The 10,265-nt window shown below is 38.2% G+C and overlaps 1 long non-coding RNA gene across 1 annotated transcript; it reads right to left on the minus strand.

The window, feature by feature from the left end:
* Positions 1-2,121: 2,121 nt before the first annotated feature.
* Positions 2,122-5,568, minus strand: LOC145430877 (uncharacterized). The gene is made up of 2 exons (XR_013911192.1): positions 5,035-5,568; positions 2,122-4,948 (listed from the first exon to the last, which is right to left on the minus strand). It is a non-coding gene; the product is annotated as an uncharacterized LOC145430877 (long non-coding RNA).
* Between the last annotated feature and the right edge of the window lie 4,697 nt (positions 5,569-10,265).

The following is a 10,265-nucleotide window of genomic DNA, read 5'->3' on the forward strand; positions in this document are numbered from 1 at the left end:
AAATAGTATGATTTAGCACAATAGTAATAAGTTAAACAGAAAAATTGGAAAAGCAAAATGGACAGCTGAAAAAATGCTGAACATGCTGAGGGTCCCTCAAATATACTTGTTAAATGACAAAAATCTGCAAAAAAATTTATTACAGCCACACAATCACAAATATGTACACATGAGGAAACACACATGCACAGAGAGACCCACACACAAGATCCAATTCAGTCAACCAGTCTAAATATATTGAATTTAAATCTTAGAATGAGATCATCCCATTAAAAGCCTTTCTCTCTCTCTCTCTCTCTCTCTCTCTCTCTCTCTCTCTCTCTCTCTCTCTGTCACACACGTGCACACACACACACACACACACACACACACACACACACACACACACACACACACACACACACACACACAGGGAGAGAGAAGTAAGTTTCTAGGTCAGCCTGGGAGCTGGTGAATTTGAATCCACCAATCAGAGAGGCTGTGCACTTTTCCCCACCAAAACAGGTGCATCTGTTTACACACGCAGCAGCACAGAGAGACACAGGATTTTTGCAGTCTATTTCTCATAGTGAGGACTCCCCTCAAACAAATGACCATAATTTCCAAACCGTAGGGGCTAGAGCGGTCATTCTTACACCGTTTTGTTCAGAAGAGATGGGGGAATCTTCCAGTGTTTACAATTTATCATTAAAATATGAATTATTAAAGATATTTGACTTCTAATGCACCATAACTGAGTAGAGCGAAGCAAAAACTGCCTTGACTTGCCCTCAAACAACGCTTTGTGACTTGAAATCTATTTGGAGTATCGATATCATTCTTTCACCGTAAGAGACAGCAGGCTTTGGTGAACAATCATGGAAATTTTCAGGTCTCTGTGGAAATCCAAAAAAAAGTTATGACGAGAGAAAAAAGTGGTTCATTTCCACAGTTTGAAATCTGAAGAAATCTGAGCGAAGGACGAATTTCCTACCCTCAAACAAGTCCAACTCATTTCAGAACGGTAATAGGTGAGAAAGAAATTCTTGAATTGTGAGCGTCAGGGGTGTCTGAAGATATTCAGGGACAAGCCTCATGTCTTAACTTTGCTTCGTTAAGGAGATATGACGATTCGAATATGCCTCTCATTACAGAAATCCAGCGGTGATTTTGAACAAGCTCTCCATTCACTTTATATGGAGAGTTTTCTGACATTGTGTTGGTCTGAGGAGATTTGCGAAAATTCTATAAATCCCACAACAATGATAGTGACATTTCCTGAAAGCCAGCAAAAATACCTACGTTTTGATGTATAATTTGTGGAAGTTGAGTGAAAATTGAGCAAGTAGCAAACAGTTGTTCGGACATGAAGAGAAGACTGCAAAACCTTCAGTGACACACTGGAAGCCAAGAGCATAGCAACCATAACAACGCATGTATTTTGTGAAAAATCACAATTTTGCAACTCAAAACTTTAAGAGGCATAAAAGTAAAACAGTAAAAGATTTAAAAAAGCTGAATCATACCTGAATAGCCCAATAATTTATGAACATTTTAAAGTTTGAATGGTTGTTCTAGGTGAAAATATGAGGAAGTAGTTAAGTTTCAAAAACAAGCAAATTTTAGCAGAATTGCAGACGTTTCCCATTCATTTCAATGGGACAAATTAAAGGAAAAAAGTGGAATATTTTAAAAAGTATAATAGTTAAAAATAGCAAAAATCATAGCAAGAAAGAGCAAAAATAGCAGAATAGTTTAAAATTTGAACGGTGAAAATCGGCTGAAAATTGTGGAAGTAGTTAAGTGCCAAAAAGTGTACGGAAGCAACTGGAATAATAATAAAGTATAAAGAATAAAGAGAAACAGGAACTCAATAGTGTGGATGCTTAAAGCATCCACACAACTAGAAAAATTTGCATTTCCTGCGAAAATGCAGTGTGGATGCTTAAAGCTGAAGCTGTCTGCAAAAAGTAGCTGAAAAAGCTGAAAAGTTGCAGAAATTGTAAAAACTTTGCAGAAGCAAAAGAACCTTGCTAAAATGTAATAACTTAGCAGAACTGCAATCACTTAGAGGAAACTGTAAAGCTGAAGCTGTCTGCTGAAAATAGTTGAAAATAGCTGAAGAAGCTGAAGAAATCAAAGTCAGTGTTTAAAAAGTTGCTGAAATTTTAATAACTTTGCAGAACAATATCAAGTTAAGAAAAATGTAATAACTTAGCAGAAATGCAATAATTTAGAATAACATAACTTAACATAACATAACAAACAAAAGTAGTGTAACCTAGCAGGAATAATATAATTTAGTAGAAAATTAAAAACTTGGCAGAAATATTACAACTTATCAGAACTGCTAGAAATTTGCAGAAATGTAATAATTAGGCAAAACTGTCAACAGATAACAGCTGAAAATGCTGAAGTAACCTCAAAGTTACTTGTTTAACTGTGAAAAATTACCAAAAACATTAGAAAAGGAAGAAAACGTGCCAGCAGATAAACTAATGTGGAACAAAACCAAGGTAAAATTGCGAGTTTGCACAGCTGGTGAAATCTAAAAATGGCAAAAAAACATAACAAAGGCAAGACCCACACAAACAACATTTAGGTAATAAATGCACAAGATGCTGCGGTCAGAGATTAAAACACCCAAAAATAATGTTATTGAAATGCCAAAAAGTGGCAGAAAGTTTAGAAAGTAGAAAACCAGTAGTAGAAAAGTAGAACATTCAAATATTTTTAGAAACATATGATACAAAATATTTACTCAGTTGTTTCCAATGATTACAATAATAGCATAAAGAAATAAAAATACCATTTGGGACAAACAGAAAAATATTAATAGAAAATGCAAATCAAATTGATCTAAAATCTATACAAACAATTGAAGCATCTGTTGGAATTGTGAACATATCCTTGTTTGCCATGTTTATGTTTATGGCCCTAAGATGCGCAGACACATGATAGGCTATTAACTGCAAAAATATACACATATATAGCAAGTGAGAGACAAAAATATATCCTCTGATTTGCTGGAGTTTTGTGTAAATACCATTTGGCAAGGATAAACAACATGTTCCTATGCCACATTAAAATTTTCATAAGCTTAATTTTTTCAATTAGTTTACAGTTTCCTGATTTGATGATAAATATGGTACCAATCTACAAAATACTGTCAAAATGAAGTCCACATTGTGATATATTTGAGGTGTGGAGAGTCACACAGCTGAACAATCGATTTGCATATTTAAAGAAACAAGGATCAAATAAAGAACATCGTTGTGGAATAAATTACAGTGAAAAATAATCACTGCTTTGCGTTAGAGAGTGACTTATGATGAGGTATTAATTGGCTTAACTTTACCTCTAACAGCTTTTCACATAGTGCTGTGACCAGGGTGAAATCCATCATAAAGTAACTGTAAACAGTAGAACCATTAGCATGAATGTCATGGTTCTACTCTGATCAAAACTCAAGTCAGCTGTTTGACCTGATATAAAATGATAAAGAGGAACACATATAAATGACCTTTATGAACTTTTCAAAATGACTTTATATGTCTGACCCATTATCTATATATATTACAGCAGCGGTCCCCAACCCCCGGGCCTCGGACCGGTACCGGTCCGTGAGTCGTTTGGTACCGGGCCGCGAGAGATGAGGCTCAGGTGTGAAATGTATAGTTTTCAGGGTTTTTATCGGTTTTCAGCGTTATTTTGTTATCGTTTTTATCGTTTACTTGGTTTTCCTGGGTCTTTTCACGTGTGTTATGAATAAATTTTCTTTTTTTCAGTACCGGTACTAGTTTTATTTTGTTATATTTATCCGCGACACCTTAAAGGCCGGTCCATGAAAATATTGTCGGGCATAAACCGGTCCGTGGCGCAAAAAAGGTTGGGGACCGCTGTATTAGAGCAGATGTGGAAAACCACTGTTAGACCTACTCTATACTAATGTAGTTACTGACACCCCATACTAAGGCAGGATTCATACAAACACACATTATTTATTCTCTTAAACACTTTCTTTTTTCACATTTTGAGATTGTGTAATTTCTAAAAAGAATACATGTAATGGTTCAATAGATATAGTTATTTAAATGTCCATAATAATCACATGATCATTTTTGTACATCCTACAATCCAGGATTTAGAGCTGTGTGTCTGTATGAATTCAGCTTGCTATACTTATAGACTTAGATATATTAATCCACTATTTACCCAAACAAGTTACATTGTTTGGGTAAATAGATTGGGTTTGTTCTACAAAATAATTATTCAACAATAAAAAAAAACACAAAAAAAATCTGCACATTAATCCAGAGTTCAGTTTCATATGTCTGATATTGTTAGTTAAATCTGATGACACAAACACAGTCAATAATTCATTGCTAGTGTGACATGTGGTCCTTTTTGCCTTTGACCAATGATATGCTGGGTACTTGGACCAGTTTAGTATTTGCTGTCACAGAGGAATGTTAACCAGAAATCCAGAAGATAAAACTTAAAAAAAATATGTTAATTGCAAACATGTTTTTGCTTAGTAAAAGGATTGAAATTACATGGAAACTGTCACCTTAAAGCCTCATTGTAAATATCATCACAAACAGATGTTTTCCACACAGTTAACAAAGCTCCACCACATCCGATCAGTGCACATAAATCTAAAAGAAAACAAAAACAAATAAAATAAAAAAAATTAACACAAGGGAAGACTTTTGATTTAATAACTAAGCTTAAAACAAGTGTTACCTTTGAATATTTGTGGGAAAAATCTGATGCTACCCCAAGAATACAAAGCCACACTGGAAACGATGACAGGCTTGCAGCCCTGTGTCTTCCTGGAGTGAGGTGCCTGATCAGTAGCAGTGAGTTGACAGAAGTTGGTGTCTGTAAGAGTGGCCAAACACTGATACTCTGTCCACTTGAGTAGAGTCTAAGAAGCTGGAATGCAGGCACACTGGACGAGCTTGTTCTAAAAAATACAGAAAAAGGAACATTTTATTTGTGTTAAGGCCTAAAAACTACAAATAAGTTATACAATGAACAATGTTGAAATACCTTATAGGTGCTGCAGGCCACATAACCAGAATCCAGAGCAATCTCACAGTCACATGATGGTGAGGAAAGACATGAGCTCTGCAATGAGGTTTGAAGGCCTCAGTTGGGACACGGAAGAACTCAGAAGACAGCAATACCTGCACAGAGAGACAGAGTAGAAAAAGCATAGATTTGTAATCCGTAATGTGAATTAAAACTCAAAAAGTGTCAACAAGTATAATCATTTGAGTGTGGAATTATTTATGCACTAAACAGGATTTTAATTAATTAATTGAATTAAAAACACTGCCATTTTTTATCAAAGATAAAGAATGATACCTCTCTCTGCTCTGAGGATCACTGAGCATCTCTGACAGGAAATAGTTTCCTCAGTAGGAGTCATCATTCATGGTCTCAGAGGTGTGTAGTGTGGCAGCATCATGACGGTCTCCAGATCAGGCAGGAGGTCAGGTGATGGGTGTGTCATCTTCTCCATTGAAGACACACTGGTATAGCAGTTCATAAAACAGCAGTCTCTGTGTGGCATGTGGTTATCTGTGCAGTCCAGCACTGATGGATCAGATTTGGCTTAGCAGTTCATGAAGATGGTGTTAAGATGTTGTTGTTTCAGCTGAGGATGGTGAAGTTTGAAGGTTTTCCCACAAAGGAAACAGGACTGTGTGTGCCCTGTCTGAAAAAAATACATCTACAAAACATACAGTGCTTTTAACACCACCCACCCACCCTCCCCACCCACCCATCTCTGCCCCCAAGTGTCTATATAATGCTGGTATGGGGTGTCAGTTACTAAATCTAATTAGTGCGTCAGAAAGCGGGGGCTACACCTAAAGCCCCCGCTTTCTGATGTCTTTGTTTATTATCAGCTTTTTCCAGCTGCTCAGAGAATTCTGACTTGGCCTTTATCCACCCAAACCCAAACCCACCCAGATAAAGGCCAAGTCAGAAAATGGATGCAGAAACTTTCCATGTACTTCTAAATCAGTTTTTATACAAATTCTGTAAGCTGTAAAAATGTTTTTCTCTACATAATGTATAATTATAGACATCTCTGTTAGCCTGAAGATAGTTTAAAACTTTAAAAAAAATTTACCTGTAAAACATGATAAGCAAAACCTCATTCATCCCAAAAACATTTGATTCTACAAAATTTACTATAATCAAGAAAATATAATTGTCTGTATTTATTCATGTGACCCATAATAAATACCTGCATTTATCTGGGATTTATTTATTTACTATTTCATATTTGAAAGCATCTTTGAGGGGAAGATCTCGTTTGTTGAGATACATACGTCAGAGTAAAAAAAGTATCAAAAAAGGAGATAACAATTAACATCCATGAAAAAATGTATAAGTAGATTTAGTCATTTAAAACATGAGAATAAAAAATAAATTATGTCCGTTTAATGCAGTATATTTCAGATCTGAGGTGCATGATAACAGAAAGCAGATCTCCCGGCTCTGCATGAAGTACAGCCATGATTTGGTGAAATGATTAATAACATTGCAATAAGAAAGGGTCTTCTTACAGACAGAGTAGGGAAGACAATTTTTTCCAATGAAAAATATTTTTCATACTCTACAATCAGTAAACTCTGTAACAAACATGATCTGTAATTGTTTCAAAACTCACCAGACGCCTTCATGATTGGCTCAAGGACAGGACACAAAACACAGGGTTGTGGTAACTGTAGTATGATCTCAGAACACCTGAATGACGACATAGCTGTGGCTGAGAAATAAAAATGAGGTCAAGCAGGGTGTTCTTGTCTGTAGTGGCAGAAGTGATCAGCTGTGAATACCCTCTCGACTGAAACTGCTCCAGAATCTGTTTTCTTCCACTCTGCAACTGGTTCTCATTAAAATCTCCACACACAATTATTGGGTGACAGTCCATTATTTCAAGTGAATCTAAAAGACTTACCAGGTTTTGCATGAATGGTGTCAAACTGTAGTCAGGAGGTCTGTACACAACAGCAATGAGTGCAGGGAATGGAGCCTGAACCTTCAACACTAAAAACTCAAGATCAGTGACATTATGCAGATACTGTTTTACCTGAACCTGAAAATGATTCCTCAAATACACAACAACTCCACCACCACTTCTGCTGGCCATGTGAGGAAAGTTTGTGTAGGACACATGTCTGTTGCGTTTGAACATGGTGTAGCCATCCAAATTAAGACTGTCTGCAACAAAGGAGCCTTGGAGGTGAGACTCTGTGAGACACAAAACATCTGCTAAACACATTTCATGATGACTCTTGATGTCACTGATGTGAGATGGCAAACCCTCCGTATTGTGATGGATCAGTGTAAGAGTGTCAAGTCTGTTGGCTGTTTCTCTGACCTGAAGAAGAGGCATCATTTCCTCAACACTGGCTTGTCTCATGGTTTGGAGCGCTGCAGTTACCTCGGGATTGGCGTAAATCTTTTTCTCATCCAAGTCCTGTAAATACAGTCCACTGAGAGACGTCACCCTGCTGAGAGCAACATAAGCCATACCTGGTTCAAAAATGTTCTTCATTGAAACTACAGCTGTCTGTGTTGTAAGACCCTGAGTTTTGTGAATTGTGCAGGCGAATGCTAGCTTTACAGGAAACTGTCTGCGTACCGCTCCTTTAAACTTCAGACTCTCCTCTGCTCTCTCAATGTAAACCAGATCATCAGATGCTGCATTAGCACTGCGGTTGTGTCTCATAGGCTGCCGGTTGTCCATTCTGAGCCCCAGTTTAATTATGTGTCCATCATTTTCAGATCTCACCACCTTTACCAGTATACCAAAAGCACCGTTGACCAAACCGTTTAGTGTGTCCAAGTTTCTGGTCAGCATAACTCGAGCTCCTTCAGCAACATTCAGAGTGTCAGGTAAATCATTTCGCCCACCTGTAAATGGTTTGTCTCTTCGTTCCATTCTGCCTGTACGTTTATCCTTCTGGAAATCGTCTGCAGTGATGATTATGATGTTTGAATGAAGCTTCTTCAGGGTATCTGTGTTATGGGATTCCACATTCTTGTTGGTGGCATAAATGTGTAAGACCTCAGTTGGACATTCTTCTGGTGCAGTCACAGCCTGTGACAACAAATCTCTGTCGCACTGAGAAAGCTCTTCTGTCTTTTCTTTGACTCTAATCCTGTTCAACATCTCTGCAAAGGCCACATCATCTTTCTGACGCATGATCTCGGTTAGAGTGATCATCTGAAAATGTTCCTGCCATAGGTCAATCTGTTCTGGATCGTAAACGCAGAGAGGTTTAGACTGTCGCACTGGTGGCAGCTGGTAAAAATCTCCAACAGCTAAAACTGACATTCCACCAAAAGGTCTCTGAGTGCCTTTGATTTGTTTCAGTCTTGCATCCACATAAGCAAAAAGGGGTTTTGAAACCATTGAAATCTCATCAATAACAATAATTTCAGCATTCATCAGCTCAGATCTGACTTCATCCAGTTGGTTACCAAGTCCTTGAATGGGTGGTTTCAGACTCCTGGGTAGTTTCAGTAGAGAATGTAATGTAGAGCCATTGATAGAAAAAGCTGCTGTCCCGGTAAATGAAGTCAGTAAAACAGTTGGATTTGATATGTCAGCTTCTTCTGCATTAGCAGGCAGTCTGCTCAGGATCTTTGATGCTTCAGAGTGAATACACTTAATCAGATGTGACTTTCCAGTTCCTGCACCACCGTTGATATAGAAGAAAAATGGATCTGGGTTCAAACCACAAACTCGCTGAATACACCAGTCTCTTATGGCATAGAACACGCAGGCCTGCTTCTGGTTCAGATTCTGATACATTACACGTACCACGGCTGGATCGACTGCAGGTTGTTCTCTGATGGCTCTGATCTCTGTTACAGCATCAGACTGACGACTGTAGTCGGGGACATTCTCCTGTTCGTTCTCATCATCAGAATGTCTCTCAGGAAGATTCTCATCACATTGCAGCCTCACAACTTCAGATTCAGGAGCCAGATTACACCATTCATCGATCACAACATCCCTATTTTGTTCAAACTCTTCCAGTGCACTCTCAATATCCTCAGAGTTCTTCTCATACTTGTCTTTATTTCTCTTCACAATCCGTTTCACAGACTCACTGTGGTCTGAACATGGAAGTCGCACAAAACCTGAGTTGTAGAAGGACTGATAGGTTTGGAAACATTGTGGTTTCAGTTCCTGCTCTGATCTGTGTGGAAGGTAAAGTCTCAACAGTCGACCATAATATTGCTCAGGATCTTTTTCCTGTGAACAGTGGTAATATCTGATTATAGCTGGTTTATCATTCTTTCGCCTTTGTACAAATCCAAGCTGGTTTAGAAGAGGAAGCACATCTTTTCCTTCATTTGGACCACTCACCAACCTGCACAAGGCAGCAAAATCAGCCAGTGACATTTCCTCATATTCTGGGGTCTCAGGTCTGCATTTGTATTTATCACTCAAACTTGTCATCCAAATATTACAACTGTCATGTGTTGTGGTTTCCAGGAAGCTCATGGGCCGACTCATTTTTACCGGGTTATCATCTGTTGGTACAAATACAACACTGCGGGAACATTTTTTCATTTTTAGGCCACAGACTCGAGTCACACACTCCTGTGCACTGATCTCTCTCTTTTTTGAGTAAGCCTGCATCACAGCTCTCATTTCATCACATTCATTGACCATGTTGTTTCCAGAGTTATCAATAACTGTCTTCAGGTATTCAGAGAGGCCAGATTCTTTCTTCGTTATATATTTACAGAGGTATTCTACACATGAATAGGCATTCAAAATGAATGAGACATCTAAATTAGAGTTCCAGGCTTCAAGCAGGTGTGGGTTGTAATTGTTGATCCAACAGTCCTTTGGGTCACGTTTCAGAATCAGACCTGTTTTCTTGTTTATGTTCTGGAGGCATTGTTCATACTCATTCATTGTCAAGTTGCATCGTGACAGAATCTGCTCTATGGTGAGGGAAGCAGCTTCAGGTTCCTTCAGCAGGTTCAACAAAGGTCTGAGTTTGGCTTTTGCAGCTTCAGTGTCTGAATCCTCATCCTGTCTCACAATCATTGTTCTTGTGGATGGTGGTTTTGGAAACCCAAATCTACAACCAGAGTTCACACTCTTAAAGCATGTTTTTGTGTGGTTTTTGCTGTGCTTTTGTAGTTCAGTGACTTTTTTGTGCAGTTCAGGTTGCTTTTCTGGATCAGGGAGTTGAGCTGAGATGTATCTGTCCACAAAGTCACAGACAGTTTGGTCG

The sequence above is a fragment of the Astatotilapia calliptera genome, chromosome 9, assembly GCF_964374335.1.
Source record: "Astatotilapia calliptera chromosome 9, fAstCal68.1, whole genome shotgun sequence".
Taxonomy (NCBI): domain Eukaryota; kingdom Metazoa; phylum Chordata; class Actinopteri; order Cichliformes; family Cichlidae; genus Astatotilapia; species Astatotilapia calliptera.